Below are 16,588 nucleotides of genomic sequence, written 5' to 3'. Positions count from 1 at the left end.
TCTGCCTTGTCCCTTGGCCAAATTCCTGGCATTCCCACTGTGAATCCCAGGAACTGACCTTATTCATGCCTCTGTCAGAACTAGAGATCTGGACTATGCCTTCATCACCCTCATGTGCTTTAAGGAGACCCATTCTGCACCCCAGTCAGTTGCTTCATGGGGTCGTGCCTTCAGGCCCTCATCAGGGTGACATGCCTACTCACAGGTGGAGAACTTGAAGCTCGGAGAGGCCAAACTGCAGACCACACAACTGAGAAGTGCCAGGACTAGAGTCCAAGTTTATCTGGGTCCAAAGTCCATGGTCTTTCCCCTACAGCCCATTACCTCCTGGGATCCTGGCCATGAGAGGAAACACCCCAACCTCACCAGCTGAGGAAGGAAGCTCCCTCCCCATCCAGTTAACGTGGCATTCCAAATGGCCTTGCTTCTACTTGCTTCAAACGGCCTTCCTCTGATCCATCCCAGAGAGCGGGGAAGAAGAGGTGATGAATCCCCAGGGCGGAGGGAGGGAGAATCTGAAGGCCCCAGTGGAAGGAATCAGCCACACAGTCGAATGGTAACAACAGTGGTGGGCTTGCCCTGGACTGGCCTCACTGGCCCACCTGCCCTGGTGAACGAGGCAGACCCTGGGAGGCAGCAGCCGCTGAGAATGGCAGTGAAGGGAGACAGATGAGGGGTGCTTTTCTGGCTCAAACTTGTGTGAGTTTGCTGGGTTCCTTTAGATCCGTGTGCTAACCACACAACACGCACCATGGGTGTCTGTTAGGACTCTTCTTTTCAAGTGACCAGAACCTCCCCCCTCAGACTGGCTCCAGGGGGAATTACTGGTTTCACAATGGAGTAGCTTCAGGGACAGTTTGATTCAGGGCCCAAAGGACACTACAGGAATCTGCTTCTTGGCTCGTTTGCCCATGGTTGTCTCCATCCTTCGGCTCCATAAAGTGACAGGAAGAGCTGTGCCACACAGGGTAGATACCAACCCACTGCAGTGAAAGGAGGGGGCTTCCCTTTCCCAGAAGCCCCAGCATTTCATTGGCTCTGATTGGTTTATGTGCTCGTCCTTGACTCAGTCACTGTGACCGAAGGTGAGGGATTGGGGGACACAAGGATTGGATTAATCAAGAGCCCCTCCCTGGGGCTGTGGGTGGTACAGTCTCAGCAGACCATCTGGGGGATGGGCAAGGAGTAGTGCCCCACAGGGAATTTGGGTTCTGGTTTTCAGAAGGGGTGGTGAGTGCTGGCTAGCCAACAGCAATATTCCCATACACCATTTCCCCAGCAAAGAGAATGTGCCCATTCAAACAGCCCAGCCTTGGTTCTGAATTCCCCTCTCTGCCCCTCTCTTTTCATTTCCTCTCATCCTGCTCCTGAACTTGCAGTTTGTGCTCTGTCTGAGCTCAGGGTCCCTAGAAGCAGAGCCTGACACAAGGATTTGCAGTGTGGTCTTAGAGGAAAGGGCATGAGAGAAGCAGAATCAGGCAATGGAAAGGGCTTAGCAAGGATGCAGTCTCAGCTGGGCTCTAGCTTCAATCTGACCCTCAGGGAGCTCTGGAGCATCAACTGCACCAGAGATGGTCCCTCCTCGAGGCAAGGCAGCTAGCCTTTTGCCCCCTGTCCTTCCCTCATGGCAGTCACCTGGTTGTGGGCTGCCTAGGCATGGGTAGCCTCTCAGGGAGGCAGCTCCCATTTGCCAAGGGTGATTCTCCAGAGATGGGCGCAGCTAAGCACCATCAGCAGCTAACACAGCAGCAAAGAGGATGTGGGCAGGGCATCCACTGCAGGCTCCTTGCCTTACCCTTTAGACTGAACATTTAGTCCTGTTTCCTTGGCAATGACCGGTCTCCCTCAATGACCCCTGGGCTAAATCACCTTCATACTCCTCTGGTTGCTTATAAATACCTCTTAAAACTTGGTGGGCTCTAAGGCCTCCTGTCTCTGACACTGCCCCAGAGGTGGCCCATGCTCCTACCTGACCCCTGGAGAAGGGACCAGCCAGAACGAGCTGCCCTACACTGAGACGGAGCCTGCTGGGGGAACGTTTATTATTGGCTGCTTTAGCATCGGGCTTCCTGGGACGTCTCCTGCCTCCTAGTGGATGAATGTGAGCCTCCTTCCAGGATAGCCAGTTCTGTTGGCCCTTCAGGTCCCTAGCCCTGGATTCTTCTTTAGGCAGCTGATCCCCTCTGACAGGAGTGGTTAAAGTGAACTTTCTGGCCCAAATCCAGCTGCTTCTGAGGTGTATATTCTGCTTTGTTTGGGGACTTTGTACATCTAGTTTGAGTGGCCGCTCTATACAAACTTAAAGGGCAAACACCCAAATGTCTGCAGATACGTGACCATCAAAGGGTTAACCCTGTAATATACCAAAAAGTTTTATAAATCAATCATAAAATATATGAACACTGCAATAAAAAATGGTCAAAGGACTTGAACAGGCAATATTACAAAAGAAGAAATAGTCAATATGTATATGAGAAGGTGCTTGACCTCACTAGAAATCAAAGAAATTCAAATTAAAGCAGTGATGAGGAATCATTTTTTTTCACATTCCAATTAGCAAATATTCTGATGCGGGTGTGGAGAAATGGCTGCCCTTGTGCCCTGTGGATGGGACAATAGGCGCAGGAAGAAGTACATTTCTGGAAGGCATTTCGAAACCCTTGGCAAACCTTGAAAATGTGCATAACCTTAGAATGTGCAATCGAAACTTCTTGGAATTTATCCTAAGGAAACACTGGAAGAGGTGCCCAAAGATGTATGTGCAGTGATGTTTATCTCAGCACTATTTATAATAGCAAAAAAAAAACAACGGACCTTAAATACCCATCAATAGGGAACTGGTTAAATTAATTGTGGTTCTTTCCTATGATGGAATTTTACCCAACCATTGAAACCGATGATGTATATCTGTGTCCACAGGTATGAAAAGAGCCCCATAATCCACTAAATTTTTTAAAGTTACAAAATATGTAAAGTATGCTTTCTCTGTGTTCAGTGTTATACCTAACTATGTACATAGGCCCAGGAAAGTTGCTCATCAGTTTCTGGGTGGTAGGAGTAGTGGACTCTGTGGCTGGTGACTTCTTTGGGTCACCAGTGCTGTGTGGCTGACCCTCTGAGCTTTCCACTCAACCCCTCTTCTCATTCTAATGGAGCTGACTCATCGTAGGGCCAGATCGACTGGCTTTGTCCCTTGGATAGGCCCAAAGGGTTTGACCATGGAGACATGAACCAATGTGGATTGTTCTGGAGCTCCTGAGAAAGATTGTTGCACACCAGAACCTTCCAAAATGTATTGGTATAAGACAACGACCATATTATAACAGATTCTGTTATCAGGAGTTTGGAGAGTCCCCCACTGGAATGGCTTATCTCTGTTCCATGAAATCTGGAGCCCTACCTGAGAAGTGATAGATGAGTTGAACAGCTGGGGTCTGGAATCATCTGGAGAGATCTTCACTCACACATCTGACACCTACGATGACTTGAAAGCTGGGCTTCGCAGGACCAGTCGACTGGAGCACCTACTGTGTGTGGCTTGGGCAGCTGGCTTCCAAGGGGGAGTGTCTTTGAGAGGGAAGAATCTGGAAAGTGAGTGATTTCAAGGGATGGAGGCAAAAGGTACAAAGTTGCTTCGGACTGAGCCTCAGGTACGGTGGTGGCATCACTTCCACCACATTCTAGGGGTTACATATGAGTCACTCCAGTCATCTCAGATCCAAGTGGGGGAAGTAGACTCCACCTTTTGATGGGGAAGTGCAAGGTCACATTGCTGAAGAGCGTGAGAGATGGGAGATATTGGGTCTCCTGAGGCAAAGACAGTCTTCCATTGACAGTCTGTCTTCCCCCCTGACTCTAAGCTCAGAGATATGAGATCTGGGGTAGCCACCACCATCTTGGAACCACGGAGGGGAAGCCAGTGCACAAAGCCAGCTTGGAGGAGGGCCAAGGGTTGTGGGAGAGCAAGATTGTGTGTGTGTGTGTGAGTGTGAGTGTGAGTGTGTGAGTGTGTGAGACAGAGAGCGAGCAGGTCCAGGGGGCATCATCTGAAGCCAGCCCCACACCTGACTCCTCAGTCTCATGAGTCAATAATCTCCTTTTGCTTAAGCCAGTTTGAGCCTAGTCTTCTATCTCTTATAAAAGAAATGGTCCTGATCAATACAAAGGGATTTTGTAAGAACTTTACTCCCTTCTTTATACTCTTCCATATTGCTTGACTTTTGTACCATGAGTTTGTCATATTTTTAGTGTTTTAAAAATTTTAAATTAAGCCACCATTTGTGAGTCTCCAAGGACAATAAACCATGACTTTAATAACTTCCCATTCTGATCCATCTAACATCCTTTGGCCACCATTGTCTTCTGTTTGTCAGCGTGTGGCACCCGCACTGCCATCCTGCTATTCCCCACTAGTCCTACATTTGCTTTAAGCTCCAAGTACCTCCCAGCTATTCCGTTCAACACACAGTCAGCTGGTAAGAAGGATTCTGGCACAGCATGGTTCCTGGCATCCAGAAGCCCTCCATCTAGACACAAGACAGAAGTGGTCAGCGTCACTCTGATCGAGGGCTATACGTGCCAGAATGTGCTGTGGGAAGTTGTAGAGGAAGAGAGAAAAGTTCTTACTAAGAAGGGGGCGTTCCTGGCAGAGGGGCCATCTTGAAGGACGGCCTGGCAGTGAGACCACGCGAGGTGTGGTTAGCCTGGTACAGAACAAGGGACTGCAAAACAGGGAGCCTAATAGGGGCGCCTTGGGGAGCACTTAGGTGATAGGTTGGAGACTAAGCTGGGAGGGCCTTGAATGCCAGGACAAGGAGTTTGGCTTTATTCTGAAGATAATGAGGAGCCACTGGAGGGCTTTAAACAGAAGTGTCGCGATCAGATTTTGAGACAGGAAGGTAGCTCTGAATATGGTGTCGGTAATGGGTGAAAGAGGCCTGAGACCAGATAAGCAGCTACTGTGAGCATCCAAGCAATCATTAGAAAGGGCCCAAGTCACCTTGCATCCTTACAGCTACTCTGTCTGAGCTCCACCTCAGAGCAGGCGTTCTTGCCGTCTCTGCCCAGGGCCCGTGCTTGGGAAGCGAAACGGTTCTGGTGTTCTCCAGAGCCACTCTCTGACCTTGGCCGAAGACCACTTCCTGCCAGAGCCCCGTTTGTTCGGTTTCCCAGCTACGCCCAGATCCCGGCTCTAGTTAGGGGTGCGGGACAGAGGGGGTGTCTGTATCGATCCCCATTCCATCCTCCTGACTGAAGAATACCCAGGTTTGAAGTGTTTGAAACAGCTCAAAATCATATTAAAGACAAAAACAACCATCATGTACTGTAAGATCATGTAAACCCTAGGTGTGGATTATACCATGTGATACTCTCACCAGCCCTGTGAGGCAAATTCCACTTCTGTGTCCACTTCACAGATGAGAAAACGGAGAATCTGAATATTAATGCAACAGCCATTCACTCTGGGGCTCCCGCACCCATTTGGCTTCCAGCAGGGCACTGCCTGACGATTCCACCTCTGGCATCTCTGAAGTCCTTGCTCTTCACAGCTGAAATGCAGTGGTCCACTATCTACTGCTGCTTATCTGGTCCAAGCCCAGCAAGGGTGTCCCCTCCTCTAGGCAGCCCCCAACCACCCAGTTCCATCAGCACCCCCAGCCTAGATAGGTTTCCTCCTTTCCACCCCAGAATCCATCTTGTAGTGCTTGGCTGGTCTGTTCTAGGGGGCCAGCTTCCCAGTGATGAGTGGCAGTTCTTTCTCACCCTCTGGTTCCAGCACCAGCAATAAACGATCAGATGTGGAAGTGAAGGGTAGAAGGTGCCCTGCTTCCCCACCTGCTGCGGGCCTCTGGCTCTCCCAAGGGATGGGCTGCCTCTCAGACTCCCCTGAAACCCGCCCCACCCCTGCATGGAGGAGCAAGGTGGTGTTTCCCAACTTGCCTATCCCCCATCGTTGCTACCACCACCCCACCCTCTGCCTTCTCTTTTCTAAATAAGCATCCAAGTTCAAAGGCTGCTGGTAATCTCTGAATAAAGAGGTATTGGCTCAGCCGCATAGACCAGGGTTTCCAACCCATGCCCAACCTGGAAAAAATCAGGAGAAAGAGGGAAAGAAACAGGAGGGTCACTGAGCTGGAGGCAGACGAAGAATTGAGGGAGCATAGGGCCCTCTTTGGAGCCTCCTTGGTGTAGACAAAAGCCCAGGGATGGGGAGAAACGCGTGCAGCCTCAGCAGACAAAGTGGGGCAGTCGCGCCGTGCGGTGGCAATAGCTGATCTAATCGCCGGTCTCGCTCTCTGGGAAGCTTTTTGCTGCATTTTAGCACAGAAAAGTGGTGCCTTTCTCTCTTTTGTGGCTGAAGCTGCTATTTAAGAAAGCAAAAAAAAAAAAAAAAATCAATATGCCTTCTCTGGCTTTCAGTCTTTTTCCCCCAAAAGGTGTTTCTTTGGGGAAGAGGAAGAGGTTGGGTGGGGGGGTCAAGGAGAGTTTTTGTCATTCATAAGCCGTGGTGACAAATCCTTGACATCATTCGCGGTTCCTATCGATCAGCTCCATCCACGGCACCAGAGGACAAATAGAAATCATTTGTCTGTCTTGGCTCCCAAACAGCCTGAGACAAAGGGCTCCACTGGCAATCAGCAGCTGGAGGTATTAGCAGCAGGTCAAGTTCGGAGGTCAGAGGTCAAACAGGTTGTCATCAGTTTCTCACAGCTATCAGAGCGAGGGCAGGGGAGGGGCTGAGTAAAACCCACTCACAACACAGCTGGTTCTTATTAGCCAAATCCTGCCTCCCTTTGAAGAAAGGCCAGCCAGGTCCACACCCACCCCAGGGACACCCTGGGGTGCTGGGTTTCATGTGTTGGCAGCAGAGCTGGGGGTAGTGAGGAGAAAAAAGCCAGATTTGAGCTCTGCTTCTCACTCTCCATCCTTTACTCTTCCAGGGGAAGCCCTGAGTTATTCTGTCCGGGGCCCAGAAAGAGAGCCAAAGGGGGACCTTGGGTTTCCTTGGGAGTCTGAGCAAGCAAGTTAATCCTGTAAAATTGGAAGTGGCTTAGATGGTCTGGGAAACGGGGTTGCAGCCAGGGGACAGTTGAATCGTTCTAAGTCCCCGATTACACACCACCTGTTTTAGTTTCTCCTCCCACCCTCGGGAGGAGGAAACCCAACTCTTGGGTCAATTAATCTCTTGGAGAAAGATAGGAAAAGATGAGGGTGGCAAATCCAGTCCCGGGGAGTGACACACATAGGAGGTGACTCGGGAATGCTGGAGAAGCATGACAAATGGGATGGCGGCTAACTTCTTGCTGAGCACTCAGCTCCAAGGCTCAGGGCCCGCTGCAAGGTGATCTCACTTGGGTACCAAGAGAGTCCTGCGAGGGCTGCTGGTCTCGGTCTACAGAATAGGGGGTGGAGGGCACTGAGAGGTTGGATCACCAGCATCACTGAAGCCGCAGGGACCCAGCACATACCTGAGAAGTGGATCTCCACATAATAAAGGAAGAGGCACCTTTAGGGGGTCCATTCCTCAGTGAATGCAAGGCCACCTGATGTGCACATGGTGACAGTTCTGGGTCCCTGGGCTTACTAGCTGCTCCCTTGGCAGGGGCCCCAGACACCCAAGGACTCTATTGTCTTCTGAGGATGAAAGGACCCAGAGCTGAAACTGGCAGCTCCAAAGAGCTCCCTACTCAGGGAGAGAAAGGTGACTCAGGAGTGTGGAGGTGGCCAGTGTGAGCGCCCATTGGCCCAGGCTGGCCTGCAGGACGAGACCATGTAACCAAGCAGTAAACCCAGCTCTCAGGAGCCTTCTAATCAGGTAACAGGAATGATGGTTTCTCTTTGGCACCACAGAGTCACAGAGGAAGAGAAATGGGTGGGTTTAGTGCATGTCAGAAGGCATGAGTGGGCTGCCACCAGGGGGTGTCTGCTGGAACAGGGGCTCTGCTTGGGTCCCAGTGGCTCCAGGGGACATAGGGACACACTGTAATCGAGATGACTAGGGAGTTCTCTGATGCACCTGTTATTCAATGCAAGTCTCTGAGGATCCTTTAACTGTGGTGGTGAACGTACCATACAATATGCAGATGATGTATTATAGAATTGTATACCTGGAAACTATATAATTTTACTAACCAATGTCACTCCAATAAATTCAATAAGGAATTTTTTAAAAGTCAGACACAAAAGAACAAAAAGAAAATAAGGGACCTTTAAGAAATGGGAGGAGAAGAAAGGTAACGGGGTGATGGGATTGGGGAGATTGCTCTGTCTGGAAAAGCCCTCGGTGATCCCTGGGGCAACTGTCCTTCTGAAGCAGGAGAGCCCTTATTGCACAGTAACTAAGTGCTGTGGCTATGAAAGGGCACACGGGATCTGCAAATACGCACGTGGGATACACTGCATAGAACTAAAGACACACACGCGTAGTGTACGCAGAACTGGTGGAAGCTGGGTAGGGCCGATGGACAGTACCAGGCTCAGGTTCCGAGCTGTGCTATTGTGCTATCGTCATGCAAGATCTTAGCCTTGAGGGAGACTGGATAAAGCATATATGAGATCTTTCTGTACTGTTTCTTACAACTGCATGTAAGTCTACAATTATCTCAAGAGGAAGAAGGGTATGAAAAAGGAAAAAATAAGGAGCCTTCTCTTCCCTCAACAGAGTTCTGTTCTGTGCTGCTTGACATAGAAACAGAGAAAAGCATAGGCAGGAAAGGAACAAGCCCTTGAACCATGAGCTCTCTCAATGTAAAATAAAAGACACGTTTTTCATTTTCACCAATAACTTTATTGATTGGGATATTTTGAGTATGTCAACCATCTCCCGCTATTGGCTTCTAGGGGGTAGAGGCCAGGGGTGCTGCTCAACATCTTCCAATGCCTAAGACAGCCCCACAGCAAAGAATTATTTGGCCAAAATGTCAATAGTACCAAGAAACTTCGCAAACCACTTTTGACGTATTCCGTCAGTCACAGCACCTTTTCCATGCACTGCATGAATCCTTTTTTTGTGTGTTTCTGTTGCATGTTTGCCTTTCTTGAAATAATAAAGAATAATGCACCAAAAATGTTGCATATTTTTTCCATCCTCAATATTAAAATGACTGCCCCAAAATTTACCAATTTTGATAACTTTTTAAAAACTCACGCTGATATGGCAGCTGTCACAATACAATCTAACAAAGTTGCTTTGAATGAAATTGAAGACCATAAAGCACTACTAGAGCCATTGTACAGAAAAAAACGAAACTAACTTTTGGGCCACCCCAATAGAAGACAGATAAGAATGGCCCATATTATATTTAACCACGTGTTGTTGTCCCATTTTTTGGAGGGGACCGCTGAGACTCAGGGTGGAGTAATCATTGGCCTGAGGTGATAGTGGCTGGGCTGGCATCTTAGTCCTGGGGGCTGACCCCCCAAAGCCTGGGCTCCTTGCACCACACCACCAAGTGGTCCTATTTCCAGAGCCCTGGAAAGTACACACTCCCAAGGTAGACTCACCCCAGGAATGTGTCACTTCCATCAAGTACTCATTACATCACCAGGAGTATGGAGTTTTTAGGAAAATAAGTAAAACAAGACCCCTGCCCTCCAGAACCTGAGTATGTGTTGTGCCCAGGAGACCAACATGCCCAGAGAGGAGCTGGACTTTCATAAGAGCGACCCAGGGCCAGAGAAGGGGAGATCCTTGGGGAGTGGGCACCTAGGGAGGGCATCTTGGAAAGGGGGTCCATGGTTTTTTCCTGTTTTTTATTGCAATGAACTGTACATAATGTGACACCGTCTTCATGATTTTTTGGTTTGCAGCTCAGTGGTGTTAAGTTCACTCACACTGTTGTGTAGCTGGCGACCACCAGCCTCCTCCAGAACACTTTTCATGCCGCAAACCTGAACTCTGTGCCTACTGAGCAATAACTGCTCGTTCTCCCCTTCTCCCTGCCCCTGGCAACCACCATTCTACTTTCTGTCTTTATGATTTTGACTACTTCAGGTACTTCATATAAGTGGAACTATACAGGCTTTCTCATTCTGTGACTGGCTGATTTCACTTGGCATATGTTCTCCAGGTTCCTTCCTGTTAGAGCATGGGTCAGGATCCCCTCCTTTTTGAAGGCTGAGTAGTATTCCATTGTATGGACTTACCCTGTTTTGCTTATCTGTCCACCCGTTGATGGATGCCGGGGTTGCCTCCATGGTTCAGCTGTTGGAATAGTGTTGCTATGAGTTTACACATGCAAATACATCTTTGAGACCCTGTTGTCAGTTCCTCTGAGTATGTACCCAAAAGTAGAATTGCTGGATCATATGGTAATTCCATTTTTAATTTTTTGAAGGAAAGGATTAGCACTACTTAAAGATCATAAATTTTGGCTTTAGATTTTAGGGTGTTTTTTCCTTTTTCGTTGTTATTTTTTGAATCAGTAATACATAGACATACTGCTCATATTTGAAAAGGCACAGAAAGGCATACAGGGAAAAGCCTCCCCCCTACCACCCTGTTCCCCGGAGGTAACCAGTGCTATCAGCTTCTCGTTCTTCAAGAGGGATTGCAGGCGTGCGCCTTCCCGGCCCCTTTTCTTTCTTCTGTTTCCCACCTGCCAAGCCATTCCAACAGATATGTGTGTTTACACTGACCGGCATAGGCATACGTATCTATATAAAATCTTATGCGTGGCCATCTGTATTTATAGGAAAGTAAACGTAAGTCCATTCTGAGGTCTCCAGCTCTAGTCCATTGTCACGTGGGTCGTTCTGGCCTTAGCACCTGGCTTGTCTGTAATCTTCCACCACACCAACAAAACACTGGGCTTCTCTCTATTTACTTAAGTGTTTGATCCCGTTATACATGTACGGTGGTTCAGAATTGTTAACCCTTGCACCATCATTTAATTCTAAGTATTTGATTAATATTCATTGATTTATTCTTTAACCATGAATTATTTAGAAGTTTCATTTTTAATTTCAAAACACGGGCCTTGTGAACTGTCTTTCTGTGGTGGAGTTCTGATTTCCTGACACAGATGTGTCCTGTGTGATGTCGACTCTCTGGTATGTTTTGAGACTTCCTCTGTGATTGACTGTATGCTCAGTTTTGGTGACAGGAACATGTGGTTGCAAAAACATGTATAGTTTTTGGGTACATCTACTCTATGCCATTAAAATATCATTATGAAAATGTAGAAAGTACACAAATGTTTGAGATAATGGGAAACAAACAAAAAAAAAGAACACTAAACACATGCAATGTTGGCAGCAATGTGGACTGTTCCAAAATGAGCAAAAATGAAAGTAAGTATTGATGCATCATGGTGGGACTCTAGGTAATTTTTTTTTCTTCTCAAAATTGCATTTAATGTTGTCTTGTTGTTCCTATAATTTGTAAAACTCTAAAAAGGTGTCCCAGAAAATATTGGTCTGATAAATTAACAAAGGAACACAAGTATTTAATTCTACAGACATTTTTTGAGTCCCTGCTATGTGTGGGGCACCAAGCTGGATCCCAAGGATCCAGGAATAAGAAACCAAGGTCACTGTCTTCAGAGACTCTTAGATCAAGAGGCACAGACCAGGCACCAGTAATTCCTCCACAAGGCAGATAGTGAGAGGTCCCGGAGAGCTCCGTCCATGGTACAGCTGGAAGACAGGATTGGGAGAAATTAATTTAGATTCAGCAGGGAGGAAGGGGTATGCAGTGTCCTTGAGGGAGTGGTAGGAACCACAGCGGGTCTCAAGGATCCCTGGGTGGGCACAGGGAGGGGCCACAGGCAAAGGGGAGACTTGAATAATAAAAAAAAATGGATGTGTGTATAAGGCTTTACTTACAGAATGTCCCAACACACACACCCTCACGCACACACACAATCTCATTGCTATTTACCTATCTCTATGCTATTTACCCTGTGAGGTAGATATTACTATTTTTATACCTTTTTTTTTTTTACAGAGTTGGAGGCTGAGGTTCAGAGAGGGAAAGCTACTGCTCAAGGTTATACAACCAGTAAGTGACAGAGCCAGGACTCAGAGACTAGTTTCCCAGCTCCAGGTAGCGGTTCCTTCAGGTGGACCCCTTAGAAAATACTTCCTTTGCACTTAGAGCCATAAAAATGGTTCCGTGAGGCCGTCCCACTCGGCAGATGTTCTCTCAAGGAGGAGCCACTGTGAAGACAGAAACTGAGGACCAGCTGCCCTTTCCCATCCAAATGAAAAAAAAAAATACAGTGCATACATTTTGGCATATCAACACCATTAAAATGATTATTTAAAAGATCATAAGACTTGAGCCCTGGCTGGTGTAGCTCAGTGGATTGAGCACAGGCCTGTGAACCAGAGGGTCACGATTCAATTCCCAGTCAGCCCACATGCCTGGGTTGCAGGCCAGTTCCCTGCAGGGGACGCACAAGATGCAATGATACATTGATATTTCTCTCCTTCCCTTCCCCTCTAAAGATAAATGAATAAAATCTTTAAAAAAATCATAAGACTTAAAAGATGAAAAAGCGGCCCAGGGGAAAGCATTCTAGGCTGAGGGAGGAGAACACCTGAGCCTCTTGGGATGGAAAGGAGCTGGAGGCCTTGGCAGCATCGAAAGCCTGAAAAGAGCAGTGTGGCTGCAGCCAGTGTGGCTGGGAGCAGGCCGGTGGTGGCAGAGGTGAGGTCGGCAGGGGCCAATTTATCAATAAATAAAGTAGAAATATAAGTGAATAAGAACTAAATTGCATTACAAGAGCCAATTATCCCTCCAGGCTCCTACCTACCCCCCACCCCCATAAAGTATGGAACCATCATTGACTTCATCCTGAACTGATCTGAAGTCTGAAAGACAACTCAGAAGGCCAGTCCCCTGGCCCCAGCCCCTGGTTCCCCAGGTGGGGGTGATAGCATCAAGGTTCAGAGTTCAGGGGAGATCGGGGCTGGAAGGCCTGCCTCATCACAGGTATAGGCAACTGACAGCTTCTGCTTCTGGCTTCTGTTCTTGGAGGCTCGGAAGTGAGGCAGAGTGTGGTGGTGTAAGTGCTCCAAGCCGCAGTGTGCCTACACACCCCTCCCTGTTAGCTGTCCGTGGGCCAGCCACGACTCTGGTTGCCTCCGAATTTGCATCCGTGAAAATGGGGACCATCACTAGATCCACCTCATGGTGGAGGGGCACTTTAAATAAGAGAATAGGTCATTTTAAGTACTTGGCTTTGAGCCTGGCACATGATAAGCACTCAATGAACGTGCGCCCCATTTCTGCTCCAATACCACAGCTGGGTAAATGATAACCAGGATGGTGGTCGGTGGTCAGTAACCTCTAGGGAGAGGCCTTTGCGTAGGGGCGTCCTCCCTCCCCGCAGCCTCGCTCTTCTGGTCTGGCCAAGGGCAGTGCCAAGGGCGGCTGGGAGGAAGCAGCTGCCGGGCAGAGCACCACCCCCACCCCATCGTTGCACGCAGATCCTTCTGAGCATCCAACTTCATTTCCACTTCAATTTTATCAGCGGCCGGCTTGCGGGGTGGGGGGTGTGCTGTGCAGGAGATAGGAGGCCGGGCCTGACACGAATTAGCCCGGAGATTGCCCGATACACTTTCAGCCGCGGCTTCAGCGCCCACGCTATCCACCCTGCGTCCCCTTTGTGTCACCTGGGCTCTTTCGGCCTCACCGCTCCATTCCCGTTGCGCTGCCCGGGGCAATTTAGCTCCTTTGCTTTTGGCCACGTTTACCAGACCGAGGCCGAGGTTGGCTGCTGTTTTGCCTGAGGGTGCCCATCCCCCAGGGTCACGTAAGGTCACCCTGGAGCCACCCGGGGCGCAGCCCCCGCCCCCCCTCCCCCGCAGCTCCTCCTCCTCGAAGTCCCTCTCGCTTTCCCATAACCGGGTAACTAAGGAAACGTTTTGGTTCTTGGGGGTGTGGGGTGTCCTAAGCGGAAACCTGTCCCTGAGCAACACTGTAAGTGCCATCCCATGTCATCTTTCCAAGAAGTCTGAGAAATGAGGTGGTAAAGAGGAATTGAGGCTCAGAGAGGCAGTCAAACTCACTCAAGGTCACAGTGCATGTTAGTGGTCTGGCCAGGATTTGGACCCAAATCTGTTCATTCTGGAGCATATATACACAATCGGCATTTTACCCTTTTCCCTACTGTAAAGTCAAGAGAATTAATTACAAGAGAGGAGGCCATGTTCTATGGTAGCCATGGAGCCATTCAGAGTTTCCAAAGAGGAGAGGGTAATGAGTTCTTCCCACTCCTGCCCCTGTGTGCCCCCCACCAGGACGTACCACCTCCCAAGGTCCCACCCCACTTTCCCTCACAATCCCCACCCTCACCGCAGGGTTGACCCAGGGAAAACAGATTGCTGCGTTCCCACCAGACTAATGGCAGAGGCCCAGAAACTGGCTGTGGGACCCAGGGGGTCTCCCCAGCCCCTCACCAGAGCCTGGGGTGAGGGAGTCAGGCCTGTCCTGCTCCTCACCTCCGCTTCCGGGGTGCTGCTGGGGAAAATTTATGTCCCTCTCAGGTTTGGGAACCGATCCCACACTAAAAAGAAAGAAGAAAGAGAGAAAGAAATTATTTTAATTTTTTTTAGGTCCAGAAATGAAGCAGAAGTGAGTAAATTTTAATGAAACGGTGCAAAAATGACATCATTTACTCAGAAATCATTAATTTGTCAGCATTAATATTTCAGCTACAACATTGCCTGTCATTTTGTGCCTGCAATGACTGATAAATCTATAAAAGCGTGCTGCTAATTTACTGAATATTTATGTGCAGTGTCATTTGCAGAGTAAGAATGGAATTTATTTCGTGCCGAGTTCTGCGGGAGAACATTCCCCACAAACCTCCACCCTGGTGGGTGGGGGAGGGCGGGGGGACTCCAAACTTCCTGGAAAACTGGTGACAGGATGAAGACAGAGGGTGCCCCAGGGCTCAGGTCCCGGCTCCAGTGCCCCAGGAGGGGACCACCTCTCTCTTGCTCTGCTGGTGCAAAGGCAGTTTTGGAATGCCCGTCTCACCCATCTTGGCAAGTCCAAATTCCACCTCTCCTCCACCTGCTTCTGTCTCAGGAAGGCACCGTAGATGCTGCTGCCCCTACAGGGCCGTGGTGTGGGCCCGTGGCTCAGTGGGAGTGGGGCGGGCCCTTAGCAGACGGATGGGAGTGCAGGTGGGTTCAATGTCCTGGGTGAGTTACTAGGAAAAGGGATCAGCAGGAGGTCAAGTGCTGGGTATGGGAGTCAGGCAGCCTGAATTCCCGTTCTGGCCCTGTGACCGGTCTTGGAAGTCTGGGTCTCAGTTTCCTCATCTGGAACATGGGGACACTACTAGCACTTGTTCCTAGAGACTGAGGGTTAACTGAGCTAAGTGTGTGAAGGCAGAGCAGAAGACTCAGGAAACAGGACCTTCTGCTGCTTTTGGAGGAATCACTGCCACAGTCCCTGCTCCTGAAGTGCCCCTTATGTGGGTCCCTTTCTGACAGGTGGGGAACAGGTGGGGAGCAGGAGGCCCTGAGCCCTCGTCCGCATATTCCTGGGAGGAACAGGACCCCTCGGCAAGGCTCCTTGCTCCCCTTTACGGGTCTGCCTCCCCAGCATCAAAGGAGAGCCCATGCCCTCTCTCCACTCCCTCCTCATTTCCACATGCTCGAGTGACCAGAATTCTGGGCTATTTTTCCAGAAGCAGCTTCCTGAAGCCCCAGCTGGTGCTTCCTGGGGGCTGTTGGAGGAGAGGAGGACTGTCCTCCGAAATGCCTCCATTTTATAGAGAGCAAGATCAAGGCTCCGAGAGGGGCACCGGAGCCCGATGACCCCTGCCCCCACTTCCCCATCCCGACAGGAGCACAAATCACAAGCCCTTCATGGAGTTTTTGCACAATTGTGCTCAATTTCCTGCCTGAATGGCACAGGGCCTGACCCTCCGCAGGTGCTCAGGAAACGTTCGTGGAATCAATAAAGAACAGCTAAATCTCGCACTTTCTGAGAGCACTCTGTCTCCTCCCTCCCCTCTGCTCCCCACACTCCATCAGGAACCGATTCCAGTGGCGTCCTCCCCTGTAATGCCTCTCAAATTATTCCTTTTCCTTCTTTGTCACTGCCTCTGCTCCACCAGAGTCCTCCGGTAATGCTTTCCTGGACCGCTGCAATAATTGGCACACAGATCTCCCTGCCTCCACTTGCCCCCTCTGATGCAGTGGGCCAGAGCAGCCCCGCTTTCTAAGGAGCAGCCTGAGAACACCATCCGCCCAGTCAAAGGGCTCCAGGGGCTCCCCACTGCTGGGTGGGGGGGAGATGGCATCACTGTGCCCCTCCGGGTCCATCACGCCCTGCTCCTCTTCTCACGCCCCGGCAGACCTGCTCACTAGGTAACATTCATGCCCGTGCTTTTCAGTCTCCAAGCCCCTGTTGTCCCTTTTGCTGCATATCCCTCCGTTCCTCACAGCCAAATCCAATCTCTCTTTCAAGGACCATCACGACCACTCCAGAAAGCTTCCTGATCCCCTCAGAAGATTCCTCCTCGTTTCAAGGAAGGCCAAGGCCAGGGAGCCACCTTCCCTTCCAAGTGGAAATCCTGTCAGCTCCGGGAGGGAGGGGCACCCACTGTCTCCCCTGAGTTCAGGG

Source organism: Artibeus jamaicensis, unplaced genomic scaffold (assembly GCF_021234435.1).
Source record: "Artibeus jamaicensis isolate MK-2021 breed Jamaican fruit bat unplaced genomic scaffold, CSHL_Jam_final contig_1998, whole genome shotgun sequence".
Classification (NCBI taxonomy): domain Eukaryota; kingdom Metazoa; phylum Chordata; class Mammalia; order Chiroptera; family Phyllostomidae; genus Artibeus; species Artibeus jamaicensis.
The sequence above is the reverse complement of the archived record's forward strand: the minus strand, read 5'-3'. Positions refer to the sequence as shown.